The following is an 18,824-nucleotide window of genomic DNA, read 5'->3' on the forward strand; positions in this document are numbered from 1 at the left end:
AAGCCAACTCGTTTTGAAGGGGAAAGTCTATTTGCGCCTCAAAAGCTCACGATCCTTGGCCCAAGTTCAACGCCCCATACGGCGTGATTGGTAAAGCTCAAGCGACTTTGAAGTCACGTGACAAAAAATAGGAGGCGCATTTCGTTTACATTACGGTTCGCTTGCTTGTACAATTCCAAGTTGCGTTACATTCTTGTGGTCGTGAATCACCGCTGCCTAGATTGCCTTGACGGCTTGATTATAGTTTGCTCTATTGTCCTACGGTACCCTGTTTTCTTCTGCTTTGCACCACGATTGATATGCTGTGTTTAACGTCCCAAAACCACTTTATGATTATGAGAGACGCCGTAGTGGAGGGCTCAGGAAATTTCGACCACCTGGGGTTCTTTAACGTGCAACCAAATCTGAGCACACGGGCCTACATCATTTCTGCCTCCATCGAAAATGCAGCCGCTGCAGCCGGGATTCGATCCCGCAACCTGCGGGTCAGCAGCCGAGTACCTTAGCCACTAGACCACCGCGGCGGGGCTCCGGGAAGGTTTGACGCTTTATCGCTGGCCGTACTGAAGCCTGACTAGTCTAAGTTGTCTTCCCTGTCTGTGCTGATATCATCACAAACAGATATAAACTCAAATTAATCGGAATCCGTCACAATTCGCCGTTTTCGTGGAGACAACGCGAGTGACGTCGAGGCCACAACCGAAACCACGAGCGCTCACACATACCAAACTACGAACGAGCTTTGAAATTCATGTTGCGCATGCAGGACGGGACAGAGAAGAAGACACGGAACACATACACGGCGCTACACTTTCTGTGTCTTCTTCTCTGTCCCGTCCTGGATGCGCAATACCTCGAACAACATGAATAACCAACAAGCCCGCCGTGCAACCATAGTCGAGCTTCGAAAGTCCCCGCGCGTGGGGAGACAAAAACCTCGAAAGCGAAAATGATGAAACACTACCTCTTTTACCCATTAAGTGGCATTACAGCTGTTCAGAAGCGCAGCACAGAGGGTGCCAAATTTTGAATTTGAAGTCGTCGTTAACATACTGACGATAAGAGGCGCGGTCACGAAAGTGTAAAATACTTCATGGCACGTATCATAACGGAGTTCACTTCGCAAGGCGTATCCCACTCTGAACGAATTTCACCAGTGTCAAGCTTTTCCAATTTCCCCCAACGCTCGTGATTTAAGTTATCTTCAGAGACACGACAGTACTGATAAACCACAGGAAGATCATCATCATCATCACGGCCGCCACCACCGACAATAAAAAGAACAACAATCACAGCAAAAAATGGAACCAAATTAAGTCTGTAAAAGGCTGTGGGAGCTGCTATTTTTCACGCTCATAACTATGCGAATACACGTAACGGCACGTTTTTTTTTACTGTGTCGTAAACTGTATTATGCCTTTACGGGACAAAAACAAAAAAAAAACACACCGACATGGCAGATAACACTGCGTTTATTGTGTTCTACCCCGCAGTGCAAGTTTGCATCGGGGCGCAGTATGTCCCGAGGTGTTCTACAAATGCAATTTTCAAGGATTCTGCTTTAACTTATGTTTAGTGTAGCAGCTCCCGAAATAAAATCACGTTTTCACTGGAAAAACGATGCCATTGCCATAGGGTGACAAACGATATGACAGTTAGCCTCTAATTACCAATTTATTAATCCAGCGAAATTTTCAGGCGAATCTTAATTGAGAAGTCGAAGCTAGCTCTTTTATTACCAGTGCGATTACTCCGCGTATCGTGGGAAATAAAATTGCGTGAACGTGTCGTAAACGACAAGGTGATCGCCATCAAGCGTAACTTGCGAACTAAGCCAAACATCACGTCTTTATGTCGTAATAGCAACACGCCTCAACACATGAACATTTGACTGACAGGCGAACGCTCCACAAATATCACGGCAATGACGTTTTCGAGTTTTTAGCAGGCACCGAACGATCGAATTCTCGAATGACGTTAATTCGTAAACATTTTCCTGTTTTATTTTCTTTTTTTTTTCAAAGAACGGCGTAAGCTTGTTTGACGTGTATACTACAAATTAATTCGCTCTATACTAACCTCAACTGCACACATGAAAATATATATAATTTGACGCACAGTATAAAATTAGGGACAAGCGAAAATAGTGTTTCGAGGCTCCGTAGATTGGTGAGCTTTCAAATATATATATAAGAAATCTGGGGAGAGGGCTTCTTGTTTTGTGTTGTTTTTAAATTCACAAAAAGTGCAGGACCACCTATTGCAGCGTCTGCTACAATTTTGGTGAACGCGTTCTGTGCTCTTAACCAAATCACTCATGTGCTACCAACAATATGAGCTTACGCAAGTCGCTTCCTATCCACCCCAAGACGAAACACGCGACAGATATACAACGAAACTACTAAACACAAAACCACTGCTTTCCACACGTCTATGCATTCTCTGAAATCAAACACAGACACACCACGCACACTATGCCACGAGACGTCCAGAAAGCGCGCTATATATATATATATATATATATATATATATATATATATATATATATATATATATATATATATATATATATATATATATATATATATATATATATATATATATATATATATATATATATATATATATATATATATATATATATAAAACACGCTATCACAGCCACGCGCGTTTTTCCCCCGAAATTCGTAGCGCGAAAAGTCGAGCGCTTCGATGGGAAAGGGCACGGTAGTTTGAACCGATAATGATCTCTGACGTGCAACAGTTCTAATACCACAGTATCACTCACGCGCGCTGGAATTTGGCGCCGGCTTTCACATGCCTTGGGAAGGCGACGCAGTAATAATAGTGTTCTAATCAAATTCAGTGCCTAAACTTCAACATCTACTCAGGAAACGCACCCCCTAAGAATCGAAACAAGCAACGCTTGCCTTGCTACGAGAGAACACACACCAAAGCGGCGTCGGCTCCGCAAAGCGTTTATACTGTCCTAGGGCGACAGCTTTCGCGAACCAACGCGCAATAAAAAGATCAAACGCTCCCCGAAAATTCCGACGCGCACCGCTGGAACGCGATCGGAGTCACGAAATCGGCGTTTGTTTTGATGCCTGTTTCGGTTTAACGCAAGGAAGAACCGCGCTTTCCATTTCCCTTCGCTCGTTTCTTTCGTGTGTAAAGTGCGCGAAAAGATGAAGTGTTACAAAGAACGACATCGGTGAGCTTACCGTCATGCTGCCGATCGCTGCTCTACGGCGAGTCGACAAGGTAGACGGGGGATCACGACGACGCAAGCGTTTGAAACCCATCGAGCGGCGGGATCACATGGAAGCGACCTGTCAGCCAGGCATCCACTGGCGATCGCGAATGCAAGCTGCTGCTGCGGCTGCATGGGGAAAGAGGCTCGGCTGCCTGCTTTCGCTCCGCGGGAGCCGAGGCATCACGGATCATGCGCGAGATTTTAGTTTGCGAACGGTTCGTCAGATGGCGGCACAATACAAACAAACCCCCCCCCCCCCCCTCTTGTTTTGTACGACGGCCTGTCACCTTTGTATAAATGTTGCGAACGATTAGATGGAATCTGGAACATGGTTACATGGTGGTCATGATGTATTGGTTGTTTGCCGTGGACAAAAAGCATGGTCTTCGATATTGTTTTTATCAAGAATTTGATATTTGCGGCAGTCATCTGTGGTTTGGATTCGAGTCGCAAACATGACCGTACGAGAACGGTAGTTTACAAAAAAAAAAAAAAAACGCTTTTATAAAACAGCGCGTTCTTATTTGGGTCAGTAATAATATTACATGATTACACAGCATTTTAACATTACGAAAACTTTATGGTCTGTATTGTTTGGTGTGGATGAAAGGGCTCAATGTTATCAGCTAATAGGGGACGATGCGAGACGTCAAGTTGCATTAGCGGACGACAAAATTTGTGCCTTCTTTTTTCTTTTCTCTGTTTCTTCAGAATTAAATTTCATGTTGGGGTTTTACGAGCTCAAGATATATGGTATGCTATGACCGCGGGATCACTGCATTTCGGAATCAATATTTCCACCTAGACTCTCTATCTCCCTTTCGATCCGCTTCTTATTTTTTTTTACAGGATAAGCAGACCATCATGAACATCACGAAACATCTTTATCTAAGTGTAACGAGATCCAGATGTGGAATCTCGCCACTTTATTCTCCAGGATCAAAGCGGAGTGGCGACGGCTACCTGCGTTCTAGACGCCAGGTGCGAGGACTTGTTCTGATCTAACACGCGCCTCCACAGCGAGAGGCGCAACGCGGTGACTAATGAGTGATGATGATGATGATTATGAAGACGCTACATACGAATTAAAAATAAAAGCGAACATGGCCGCCCTATAGACTCAGCTAGCGAAAAAAAAGGGGGAACAGTTACCTGATCAGCATTTACCCATTCAACCGAAAACCGATGACAGGTATGTGCCATGGAAATTTGGCAAACCACATCACTAACCACAGATCCACTAGAAACATAATTTAATGGTTAATCAATTAATTATTAATTAATTACGAATCGACCATCATACCCACAAAAGTCGAGGCGGAATCACTTCAAATGAGCTTACCCATAATACAAAGCTTATGCGAGAGTCTATAAACAACTGAAACAGAAATACCTGCGCTATAGAGCATTGCTGGTGGGTGGCAGGGTGTAGTCAAGGTTGGCGGGGGGGGGGGGGGGGGGGGGGGCTTGCGTACATATGTACGCACACATGCTAACCCGCGCACTGACAATCATAAAGTATGGTTGAGCTCACCCTCCCCTTACCACACATTCAACCTCAAAAAAAAAAAATTCTGGCTACACAAACCCTCTCCACCAGACGTGAAGCACATACCAGCTGGCGGGTAATAAGGTATTCTGCGTGGAAATCAAGCATTCTATCACAGACTTCTCCAAGTCTCTGAACTACTTTTCAAATAGACCTTAATGTTCGTGAAGCGTCATTTGTGGTTGCAGTGCTGGCTATCCAATTTTATATCGAAACATTACACGTGTACTCCAGGGATAGAGCCGTCATGTATATAGTGTTACTATAGTTAACTATAGTTAAGCGCCATCAGGTGAAATCGATTTATGCAGCAGTGTCCAGGGCTGCCATCCTCGCAAGTATACCAGCGCTTCATATCAGGTAACGCTTCTGGTGTAGCTAACATCCATGTTACTGTTGCCATCGTTGCGCAACTGTGAACAGCTGGTTATTTAAAACATATGCGGCTGTCTGATATATGTCTATGCGTGCGCATTTGTACGTGCATCTTTAGCGCCAATTCGTAAGGTATCACACAATAAAAAAAAATTCAACACATTCACCTTCCATCCGCATGCTTCACATAACACTGGTTCGCAAGGCACGTGGAATTTGGCGAATTTATTTATTTATTTATTTATTTATTTATTTATTTATTTATTTATTTATTCTGTAGCGAAGCCTCCGAACTCTGAAATGGGTCGAACTTTTGAGTACCTCCTAGTGGGGCTACCCAACAAGGACGCCGCTCGCGCTGAGAGTCCGTGCTTGACCGTAACTGTCGCCATTGTGTATGCTCGCTGGTTGCCGGCTAATAAACGCCTTAACAATTTATTTATTTATTTATTTATTTATTTATTTATTTATTTATTTAGCATTTCTTTTCACATAAAAATGCAAAAGTAATGGTTGGGAACTGTCTTCGCGTTCAGCGAAGCAATGTGCCAAAAATTTATTATGACACTTCTTCGGGTCCTGATTACTTTCGTTGTCTCTGTGTACAGAGACAGTGCAAATGACCAATACAGAACATTTATGTATAGCGAATAAGATGAAATGATCAATGAACTTTACTGGCGAATAAATGAAAGTCCACGTGATCTGAAGTGCGGCATTTTTAAAATAGCACCACGTCGCATTGGGATATTCCACAATTCACTGGAGGTGCATTTCGAGTTTGATCGAAGCGCTCAGTACCGTGTACACGCTATATGAATATCGTCCAAGAATCGTACGGCAGGCAAAGTGGAAAAAACATTTCCACTCAACCAAAGACCGATGTTATGTGAAACTTCGCAATGAGGACGTATCAAGTGCATAGGTCGGCGAACTCACTCCTAAGTCGACTCACTTGGACCGAATCAGACTCAGATCGAGCTGTGAGTCTGAGTCTTAATCAGTCCGACTGAGTAATATTTGAGGAGTTTGAGTGCGAGTGAGTTTAGGACAGGTAATAACTGACTTAGGACAGGTAATAACCACGGAGCCGAACCACGGGATTGAAGTAACTAGAAGAATAAGAATGGGGTGGAGCACATTTGGCAAGCACTCTCAAATTATGACAGGTAGATTGCCACTATCCCTCAAGAGGAAGGTATATAACAGCTGCATCTTGCCGGTACTTGGCTACGGAGCAGAGACTTAGAGACTTACAAAGAGGGTTCAGTTTAAATTGAGGACGACGCAGCGAGCAATGGAAAGAAAAATGTTAGGTGTAACTGTCACGGACGGCTATTTTTGGCGACACCGCGTCACGGCAATTAACGGGCGCCGTACTCCCCGACTGACCGTGAGAAACAGCGGCGCATGAAAGGGAGCCGAGAAGTGCAAAATGGGGTGCTCTTCTTAGAACGTCGCCGCTGACGGTTAATCCTTTTGTAACTGTGGCGGCGTCTGCAAGGTCGTAGAAGGCCGCGGTATACCCCGAACAAGGATTAGACTACAAGACGCACCGGCTGAGAGCCAAACGTTTGACCGTTCCCACGGGGAAAAGCGTGGGAAACGCTCTGGTGGCCAAGCCGTATGACAACAACCCGACAGGTTGTCACTCTCGCTCGTTGAGGGCCCTCTCCCAATTAAAAAGGGGTGGGGTCAAAATATTTTTGGGACGGAGTTTCCCATCAATTAAACGCGCATGATTGGACCCAGGTAGAGGTCTCTTGTCCCCAAGGAAGAGAGCGAGGAGACACGAGGGGGATTTAAGCGCAGGATTTTGCCCTGCTAGGCAGACTAGTCGCTGACCAAGATGGTGTAGAAACAGATCAACAAGCATCTCTTCTAGAAGTTTTTAGTGTGGCTCTGTATCGGCTGGCCACCTAAACTTAGCCGTTCGTCTAGTTGTGACGCGATATTAACGTCTGCAACGTAGACATCGGGACTTCGCCTCGAGTTAGCTCAACCTGCTCGAAGTCACCTGCAAGCACTAGCCTCCCGGAGCCACCAGCGTTGCAACACCGCCGACATCGCAGTCGTGCCAGAACTCTCTTCGACTTCTCGCTTCCGATCGTCGGGGACACAACGCTGCCGGTCATCACACGTATGCCTTCACCTGTTTATATCTTCGAACTTTCTCCTCCGTCGTTCTATTCTTGTTAGTTTGTGTAGTTTGTAATAGTTCTCTCTCGTAAGCTGATTTATTGTCTGTTATATATTTCTTTAGTTGTATCAAGTGTCGATGTATTTTGTTAGTTGTATTGAAGTGTTGTATTAGATCCCGTGTGCTGCGATATCCCTAGAGTAAAGTTGTTTTGTTTTCTCACGTTTCTGATCTCTTCACTGTCTCTGCTTGCGTACGGAACGAACCGACCTGCTGTCATTCCCGTCGCCGACTTCGCGCTGGCGACGCTAGAGTGGCAGCTTGTAACAGTAACCTTAAGAGACAAGAAGAGAGCAGAGTGGATATGGGAGCAAACGGGGGTTAAGGATATCATAGTTGAAATAAAGAAGAGGAAATGGACATGAGCCGGGCATGTAGCGCGCAGACAGGATAACCGCTGGTCATTAAGGATAACTAACTGGATTCCCAGAGAAGGCAAGCGGGTTAAGGAGAGACAGAAGGTTAGGTGGGCAGATGAGATTGAGAAGTTTGCGGGTATAAATTGGCAGCAGCAAGCACAGGACCGAGTTGACTGGCGGAACATGAGAGAGGCCTTTGTCCTGCATTGGACGTAGTCAGGCTGATGATGATGATGATAATAATTATCATGATGATGACGATGCTGATTATGATGATGATAATGATTATGATGATGGTGGTGGTGGTGGTGATTAGATCCGATGACGGACGTTTTCGTGAGTGTGTGTCCGAGTGAGTTCGGCTCAGCTGAGACTGAGTCTGAGCAAGTCCAAAGCGCGAGGAATATATTTCTTGAATGAGTCTGAGTGAGTTTCACTTTTGCTTGCTGACCTACGGTCATGTCTATTCATCTTCAGCATTACTATCAGCGTTACCTATATTCACGCTTGTACTCACGTCTGCTCACACGTATAACCAAAGTCGTGTCTTTCATACACCATTTCAACATTTATTGGCCAGAGGCGCGAATTAGAAGGGGAGAACCTTGAACCCCCCCCCCCCCACGTCAACAACTCTTCTAAGGAAATATTCCATAAGTATATCTCTTATGGTGTCATCTTTTTCAAGAATAATGATCCTGGTTTACGAGCACTAAGAAGTCATATTCGATGGCACTACATCCAACTGCGTCAAGAAGAACACCGATTACGTGATATATTGGTGTTGTGGAGGTTGATAGAGCCTAGACATTATGATCGAAGAAGATCATTCTAGGCGAACGGACTCGTAGATCTACTCACTTCGACTCACTCAGACTTAGATTGAGCCGTAAGTCCCAGTAAGTCCGAGTGAGATCCGCAAGTTTCGCCAACCTATTGTCAAGTGTTCTGACTGGTGAAATAAGTATGGTTGACCGGTTTCAATTTATTTGTTCATTAAACTTTCTGAACAAAATTTATTTCTGAGTATTGTTAAATAAAAAGAGCTAAACTACACATTTCGAGGCATAAAGTCGTTTATTACTTTCTGAAACGAATGGAAGCGCACCTATAGTTTGCGCCACACTCGTTTGCGAGCATGCATGCAGGATAAGCACCTATGAGCTTTGAGACGAATGAGCTCCTTCCTGTCCAAGTGTACAGAGACCACCTTCTCTCCAATCTTCGTCAAACTTTATTAAAAACGCCTCATCCAATTGAGCTCAATTCAAATAATACTTCGTGATTTTATTTCACATTACGAAGTATGCAAAACACATGCCTATTAATCCAAAGCCATCAATCCACGGTCAGTCCCATTTCAATGTATGGGGCGAAATTTAATGAACGCGCGTTTGCAAACCACGGAAGGGGCCGTCGACATGATGAGGCGCTTGTATACTGACGTCACGCCACGTAGGCACCACCCATCCCAAAGCTCGCCACCGCCATCTACGATCACGTGACAATGGCAAAGTAGGTGCAGCGCTGCCTGCAGGCACAGCACGTCGGCAAGCCCCCCGAGCATCACATATCGGTGCGATATGTATTATGCTAGGCAGACTGGCCTATGTACGAAGACACAAGCCGAGGAACATGACTCAAATCTAAAGAAAGAAAAGTCACAGCTTTGCCACGAAGGCGAAGTATGAATGTAATAGCAACTAATTGAAATGTCAAGCGAAGAATCGCAACCAGATCAAAACGTGACGCACGCTGCTCGTGTACAAATGACGCACGAAACACACCCGCAGGTACAGATGAACGCGAACAAGCGTCTCAGTTGTTACTTCGCTGTGTCTGAAAAGCGCGCCTTTTTCGCAAACGGAGAGTGTGCAGCGAGTGCAGTGACCTTTATGCTCCCGGTGACTGCAACATAATCGTTCCGGTGAAAGCCCAAGGCGTACGATTCTCCCCACGGCGAGATAAGCGTGCGCACGTGTGAGCGTCTGCCCTCCCCCCATCCTCCACAGGGCAAAGAACGCATGGGAGATGAACGCATCAGTGCACGTCACTGAGTCGTGACGATCTGGCGACGCGCGCTCATTGCGCCATCTCACTGGTAATGCTGAAAACACAATAGTTCTTCCGAGATCACCGTCGGCAGCGGTAAGTGGAGTACCTTGCCATTTCAAAGTTGAAAAAGGTGCTCCTTCGTGGCTCAGTGGCTAACGCCACGCACTCACAAGCAAGAGGTCGGGCGTTCAATTATGCGCGCCGGAGATCTTTTTCTAGAACATGTTTCTTTTTTGCGTTTCCATATATATATATTTAGATACGTATACATATACGGTGAATGACGGCGGTCACCGACGCTGGTGGCAAAATCCAGCCGACAGTGTACATATAATTGCTATCTCAATAAAATGAACTTGCGCACTGCAAGGTCTGCAAATGCGAACCACGATTTCGTGAAGTGACGATCCTGGGTAAGAGTAAGTATCAGACAGTACAGGAGTTACTAGAAGCTTTTTTCTATCGGTAAGTTGGGCCATGAATGCATGCATAAGGGACACGTCGCAACAGCTGCGACCTTTGAGGTGAGGTTGTTCGAGAGGTGAGCAGGTTAGGCAGTGTTGCGTCAGTCTTTTGTATATATCACTCTGCTTCATACTTCAAATAAATCATTTGGAAGTGCCGCCCATGTCGTCGTGCACTTCTGTGTGCTGGTTTTTACTACCGGCAGTATATATGTCATACAGCGCGCGTTGTTTGCTTCTTCGCTATAGACACGCGGAACACGCCTCCAGCTGTACGCGTCACGTGACCTCATACTCTCTTCGAAGAGCACGTAACAGAACAATGCCGCTTTGTGTATGCAACACACATCGTCGAGAGCCCCAGACGAGTCAAGAGGTCCAGGAAGTTTTTATTTCCCGTAAGTTGTTCTGAACCGTAAGTGCAGATTTATCTTGTACATGCAGCCCACATGTTTCTCGTTTAAACACGTTATTGCGAATGTTTTCATTGCTTTTATTAATTAATTCATTCTTTATTTTTAAATACTCCGCTCATCGGTATTACATAACGGAGTGGGACTACAATACTTTAGCCACTCTAAATGTGAAAAAAGGAAATAAAACGTAGGTGCTGCTTTCGTGAAAGCATGTTAGCAGTAGAGTAACTGTATATGATACCTTTTCATGTAAGGAGCCATATACAGTAATTCTAGTGAGCAGGTGATATAATCGACGTCGTAAGGAATGACGTTACAGTTTACAATTACTGGATGGAGTAAGGACAACGTAAATCTGCCAGCGCGCACTCAGTGGCTATAGCGACGTTAAAAGAATAAACTGTGTGACGTACGTATTCGTGCCGGTGGTGAGATGTATGGAGGGAGGGCGAGGGACTGTAAAATATGCGAACCAATGTCAAAAGCAGGAAATGCGATGTCGGAACGATGAGGTTGTAAATCAGAAGATTCTTGGTATTTGAGTTGATATTCACCGGCAGCGTGGAAGTATACAATATACTGAAAAATTTTATCTGCACATCAATGCATCTCACAGCATAACTTTAACAGCATATTTTAACAGCATAGCAATTTTAACAGCAATTTAACAGCATAGGATGTCGTATCCATCCAGCAAAGCAGCTGGATGGATTCGACATCCATTTCTGTTCAGATTACACGGGATATAAGTGTGTATTATAAAGAGAACAATTACATAGCTAATCAATAAAAGCCTGTTCATTCAGACATCACACCCCCTACAGACAAAAAATTCGTGAAATGTACTAATCATTCCAATTGGCATGTGACTGTTGTTTGGGGAAAATAGTTTCTGATTTAGAAAAAGTGGTTTACGATTTAGAGTACTTCGTACTCTACTATGGGAGAGCATAAAGCCGTCCCGTCATAGTTTCTACCAACAATTTCGAGATAACGCAGCCGAATTCCATTTTAAAACATTCCGCACACAATGAACGAGATATTTCCAGTTCGTGTAGGCGCAGCTGGGCTAGCTAAGAACAGTTCACGTTGCGTATGATGACTGCGCGGAAGGAACGGTAGATCAAAACGAACATACGGCACGTTCTTTGTACGTGCATGTGTTTCTTTTTTTTTTTCTAAATAGAGGCTGTGTCGTCCGCGTTTGTCGACACTGTTTGTCGCGTGTAGCTGAACTTTAAATTCTTAATAAAAGGCTTGCTTCCTCAATCCGTCTTCAAATCTCATTACTAGTTTATTTATACTCCCGGTATATACGACCGCGTATTTCCAAAGGTTGCGCAAGCCACCGTTACAAGAACTGCAACGGTTATAGGATTGTTGAAGATTATTTTTATTCCGCACGCCTCTCGCTTGATAAATACGTATTTGAAGTCGTCTCCCATACGACCTCATGAGACTTTTTATACATTATAAATTGTAAGTTGCTTTAAATCCGTTTCTATGTTTGGCCACGAACAATGGCAACGCTCATTGCACACAGACAGTCCATTACATCGCAGACTACTAAAATAAATTTCCGTGAAGTGAGCTCAGAACACCTGTCGCAGCTCACGAAAATACCGGATGCAACAACACGAAAGATAGCCGCGACAAATAAAAAGCTCCTTCAGAGTGCTTATATAAAGGGAATCGGGTTTTATAATACTGAATGTACGGAAACGCGACTATTTCTATCCAGGTATATACGTGTCGTGGCTTGGCGCACAGAACTCCGGTATGCCAAATGTATGGTCGTCTCACTCTTGCATTACGTATAATCTCATACTATATTTCATACGTTCCATATGAGAACGCATATGAGATACGTATCCAAAGATATCGTAAGATAATGTATGAAAACATAGATCCCCGGTCCCCTATTTTTTTGGCAGGTGACTTTAATCACCCAGGCATAAACTGGCGGACGTGTACACCCGAAGGCAGCGCAGGAAGGTCTGACCGTTAGGAATTTCTTGATGTACTAGCCCTGTTCAATTTGACACAAATGGTTGTACTGCCGACTCGCGGTGATGCTATTTTAGACCTTGTATTGACTATAGCGAGCCAGATCATGTACTTGTGAATGTTTTAGACAATATGAGTGATCACAATGTGCTTCATTGTGAATATACTTTAGAAAACAAAAAACCAGAAAAGCCAAAGAAAACAATCTACAACTACACGCGTGGTAATGTTGATATGATTTTAAATCAACTGTCGTCTTTTTCTTCGGACTTTTTGCGCACCTTTTCGTGGCGCACTACTAATGAGAACTGGCATCTCATACAGACGCAGCTAAATGAACTAAAAGAAAAGTGTATCCCTAAAATTGAAGTGAAAACGTCAACCCAGAGCGCCTGGTTTAACTTGCATGTCAAGCGCAGCATAAATAAAAAAAAACGACTTTACTCGAAAGCCAAACAGTCGGGATCCGCTAGTGATTGGGAGCGTTACCGTGAACAATCCAAGCAATGTAAGACAGAAATCGAAGTAGCCAAACACAAATTCTTGAACAATGATATAACAGCGCTCTTAAGGGAACACACAAAAAAATTTTGGAAGGTAATTAACCCTAAACCATCTTCGTCATCACAAGTGTCTATTTCCAAGGATGGTGTACTTCTTTCCCCATCATGTGTTGCAAAGGAGCTAGGTGATTTTTTTGGTTCAGTATTCACAGAAGAAAATCCGTCTGACCTTAAGATTCACTACTCTAGATTCGGTCATGAATGATTTAATTATTTCACACCAAGGTATTGAACGAGCTAGTGAAAGGCTCCCAAACAATTCGGCACCCGGCCCGGACGGCATCTGCACAAATGCTAAAAATAACAAAGCCTGTTATTTCTCACATTCTAGCTTCTTTTTTTTTCAGCAATCTATTGATAGTGGTAGCGTACAAGACGCGTGGAAAATTGCCCACATCACTCCTATCTTTAAATCAGGTGACCCCTCTATGCTCAGTAACTATAGACCAATTTCACTAACAAGCATACCATGTAAACTTTTAGAGCACATTATATCATCTGCAGTTATGACATATCTAACCACGAACAAGTTCTTCTTACCAAGTCAGCATGGTTTCCAGCGTGGCCTTTCATGCGAAACTGAACTATTCGATCTAATAACCGATATTCACGAAGCGATACATAACACAGACGTCGATGCTCTCTTTATAGATTTTGCCAAAGCCTTCGACAAGGTCCTCCAAAACTTCCTAAATATGAAACTAAGCGCCCTCAACATCAATCCTAAAATCTGTAAATGGGTTGCTAATTTCCTGTCCAATCGCTATCAGTCTGTTTCTGTTAATAATACCTTGTCTCCATTAGTAAAGGTAAAATCAGGTGTTCCGCAAGGTACCGTGCTAGGGCAAATCCTATTCCTAAATCACGTTAATGATATAAGTAACCAATTGTCATCCCCAATCAGACTTTTTTGCAGACGATTGTGTAATTTACAGACAAATTACTAGCCATATTGATGCGAGTGCGCTGCAGCCTGACATTAACCAAATCACCCGATGGTGCTGCCAATGGCAAATGGAAATTAATGTTTCAAAAACAAAGTATATTCAATTTACAAAAACTACGAAACCTGAGCTGCATTCTTAGATGATAAACAATAGGCTAGTTGAAAATGTGAACACAATAAAATACTTAGGAGTTCATCTTGCACAGAACCTCTCATGGATTGCTCATGTTGAGGCAATAGCCAGTAAGGCTTTAAGAGCTCTAGGATTTATTAAATGACATTTGCACTCTGCTAACCAATCCACCAAACTTCTCGCATACACAACCTTATAGTTCGCTCGAAAATGGAATACACCGCCCTTATTTGGAATCCAAACCAGCAATACCTTATTAATAAACTTGAGGCCATTCAAAACAAAGCAGCCCGATTTATCACAGGAAAATATTCTCGGCTATATAGCATAACAGCTATTAAAACGTCGTTGAAATTACCGACTCTCGAAATACGTAGGCTTATCGCACTGCTGTCTCATTTCCACAAGCTTTATTTCGGTAAGTCATCTTTCTTACATTCACAGATAAAACCAGCTCATCGCATTTTTCCACGTGTAGATTATGTTTACAAAATACAGCCCATGTTTGCCTGTACTAACTTCCTTCGTGACTCACCATTGTTTCTTGCAATTTATGATTGGAATAAACTACCAAGTGATGTTGTAACTGTGCGTGATCACGACACGTTTGTTCGAAGATTAATGGAGATGTGGAATGCAGAACCGTAACATTTTGTGGCTTTCTTTCGTTTAGTCTAGTGCCAATATTACATCAGTTATCGCGCACATCGTTTCATGTCATACTGAGTGCTACGTTACTATGTCTTCTTTGGTGCGAAATGTGTTTCTGCATTTACCTTTTTATTATTTTTTCGTGTTCTGTGTAAATATTTCTGTTTTTCATATGACCCCGCTGTATTTTAACTACCCCCCCCCCCTAAGTAATGCCCAAATGGGCCTTTAGGGTATATGCATAAATAAATAAATAGATCATGCGCATGTGCTTTGAATTCCACGCACGCATCATGTTCAAAAACCAAGTACTAATATAAGCGAAAACACGTGTGAATAATGCTTCTTTTTCTTCTCAGATAAGACATATGCCGTATATATGGTAATCTCGCGAGATATTGCGTATTTCTCATATGAGAAGACGTAAGTAATGCACGAGACAAATCCAATATTATAGCGCGATCATGTACCAAAACAGACACGATGGATTCACGCGTGTTTTGAATTCCACGTGCGCAACATATCCAACGAGCTCGTATTGACATAAGCGAAAAACATGCGTGAACATTTCTTCTCTCACATAACACTTACGCCACATATCCAATATTCTCGGAAGATATTGCACGTCTCACATGATAACGCATATGGATATGAGACGTGTCCTATATTATCGTGAGACACATGAAAGAGACATGACGCACATGTGTTTTGCACTACACGTATCCAACATGCTAAACAATACGGTGTCAATCGCCATAAATGAAAACATGTACGCGCGATTAATACTTCTTCTAAGATAATCAATTTGTCAAGTATACAATAATTTCGGTCGATCGTTGGAAAATGTACGATTCATACGTGCATCTTACGACGTCATTGGATATGCGGCACTCGAGCCGTGACAGATTTTTTTAGATAGAAACACCAGTCGGTAATAGGCATCGACTGCAAAATCTATTATGCATACACCCAGCTGTCTTCGTATATGGAAGTTATATTTAGTACAATAACGCGCAGGAAGTATATACGCCGTTAATTTTCTTTTACAGCAACGCTACGGCAGCTTTTAGCCGTATATATATATATATATATATATATATATATATATATATATATATATATATATATATATATATATATATATATATATATATATATATATATATATATATATATATATATATATATATATATAGAGTGACTCTGACGAAGGCCGTGCCACGGCCGAAACGTTAGTAAATACGATCCTTTTCTTATGTGCTATCTTCAAGTTAATTCAATATATATATATATATATATATATATATATATATATATATATATATATATATATATATATTGCTGTTCGTGACCTCGCAGCCTCGCCGGGGAAATAACACACATTCTTGCAAAAAAAAAAGAAAAAGAAAACGCTTCAGCGCGTGCCCCCGTGTCGACAGATGCGCGGCGGATTTCATTCCAGCTGCGGCAAAAGCGTGCACTAGAGTAAACTCGACAGGCTGTAGAATGATTGTTTTCAACGTAACGCTTCCCTTTCTCATTCCCCTCTCCCGTTAGACGTTATGCTATACGTTACAATTGACGAGTAAGGCAGACAAGTTTTTGGGAAGTCTGTAAGCTGTAGAGGAAAGTTCGTGTAAGAAAGAAAGAAAAATAAACGCCATCCAGCCGTTTTTAGCAAAAACTACGAAGGACATCGGCACGAGCTTCATTTGTAGGTTTCTTTGTAGCACAAGTTTACTGGGTAGCCTCTTTTATAGCTTCCTTTGTTGCAGGAACTTCCTTTGTGCACTCAAACATCATTGCAACAAAGTTGCATCCTAAACGAAAATAAGTTTGTTATATTCAAAAATTCGTTATATAGGTAAATTACTAAAACTATTTTTGCAAGAATATTCTTCAATTACTTCGTTATAACCGATATTTCGTTATATTAAGGTTGAGTGTGGATTCCTTCGAAGCACTAGCTTCATTTGTGGTAATGGGCGAGTATTACTCAGCACACAGCACAGCCACTATAATGGAGTCCCACAGACATCCGTGAACGGCCCAGTATTATTCTCGATGTGCATTAACGACCTCCCTAACACTTTTCATAGCTCCAACGCTATATTGTATGCAGATGACATAGCGTTATTATTCACAAGAGGTACGCTTGCAGTGCCGCAAATGGATGCGATGGCTGTGTTACAAATAACTGCCTCATATATTTTACAAAATAAATTAACTTTGAACAGATTGAACAGAAATAAAACAAAGCATGTAGTTTTTTGATCAAGGTGAAACAACGTTAACAAAGACCAAACAAATATTATTTTTAAAAGTAGCTCTATACAAGAAATTGTCTCATTTAAATATTTGGGCGTCATATTTGACCAACACGCACGCACGCACTCACACACACGCACGCACAAACCAGCCAAATATTAGCTTATACAATAGCCCTATATAAATATATTGGAAAGCGCACGTTCAGAACGTGTGCAAGAAGGCCGCGTACGGTCGTTTCTGCCTCATTAACATAAGCGAGGATATTTCTCTGAGTAAATACTCAAGCTCCTTTACTATGCGTTTTGCCATAGCCATATTGGCTATTGTTTAGAATCACGGGGTGCGACTTACAAGACATGCATACAATATTTTCGAAAATTGCAGAGTATAGGCACTGAAAATAGTTAGTAATTCAAACAGCAGCATTAATATAAGTCATGACATTTCCCAAACACAGCATGTGTTTTCGGTTAACGCACTATGCAATCACAAGATGTCCACTTCAGTTAATAACATTATGTGCACTAGCCTTCCTATTTTTACTAGTGTATACTTTTTTCCAACACATAATGCTAGACCTACTCTAAAATGCAACCTGAACTTACCAAAGTGTTATAATGTATACGGTGAAAGAGTGATTGCATACATTGGTACAAAAATATAAAATCTTTTAACCCTATAGGTTAATATACCGTACGTAACCTCAAGCAGTGTACTAAACATTTTTTTCTTGAATTTTGGAATCTCTGGCGTACCTGCATTGACTAACAAAGTGTGTTTAATGAAGACATTTGTTTATTATAAATTATGATGTGCAATAAAATACCGTGTTGTTAAATTCTGCACTTGATCTGTCTGTTTTACTTTTTTAACACAAGACCGGATACCAGCCTTCCCGGGTTATCAATGCAGATACTTGTATATGCGTAACTTTGTGAAAAAAAATAAAGCACTTCAGCTCAAAGAAAAAAACGACAAAATATCTATATGCTTGTAGGGATGTGAATGACATTTCTTTTTATCTCGCTTCATTATATTTCAACGGCACGAAAAACAAGCGCCACACAGAGAACACGACAAGCGTGCGTGGACACTACTACAACAACGACAACACTTGCACACTATGTATACTCTCTAGGCTACGATGAATGTAACATATTCCTAATATTTTTCTCCTTGTCTCAGTTAAGGTTGCGACCTTATCACTAGGAAAAAACAAAAAATACAGCTCCTCAGTAAACGATAATAATAATAATAATAATAATAATAATAATAATAATAATAATAATAATAATAATAATAATAATAATAATAATAATAATAATAATAATAATAATAATAATAATAATAATAATAATAATAATAATACGTAGTCTTTAACGGCCCAAACCACCATATCATTATGAGAGACGCTGTGGTGGAGGGCTCCGGAAATTTCGACCAGTTGGGGTTATTTAACGTGCACCCAAATCTGAGCACACGGGCCTACGGCATTTTCGCCTCCATCGATAAAGCAGGCGTGCCGCAGCCCTTCAACAAACGAGCGATGGAGTTGGTTCAATTCATGTATAAAAAAAAC

General features: G+C 42.1%; 1 protein-coding gene across 1 annotated transcript in view; it reads right to left on the minus strand.

Annotated features, from left to right (window-relative positions):
- Cpes (Ceramide phosphoethanolamine synthase) overlaps positions 1–3,374 on the minus strand; it is a 91,704-nt gene extending 88,330 nt beyond the window's left edge. Inside the window, exon 1 of the mRNA XM_075875549.1 lies at positions 3,225–3,374. The gene's annotated coding sequence lies outside the window, so the exon portion shown is untranslated. The remainder of the gene's footprint in view (positions 1–3,224) is intronic.
- Positions 3,375–18,824: the final 15,450 nt, after the last annotated feature.

Source organism: Rhipicephalus microplus, chromosome 10, assembly GCF_043290135.1.
Source record: "Rhipicephalus microplus isolate Deutch F79 chromosome 10, USDA_Rmic, whole genome shotgun sequence".
Classification (NCBI taxonomy): domain Eukaryota; kingdom Metazoa; phylum Arthropoda; class Arachnida; order Ixodida; family Ixodidae; genus Rhipicephalus; species Rhipicephalus microplus.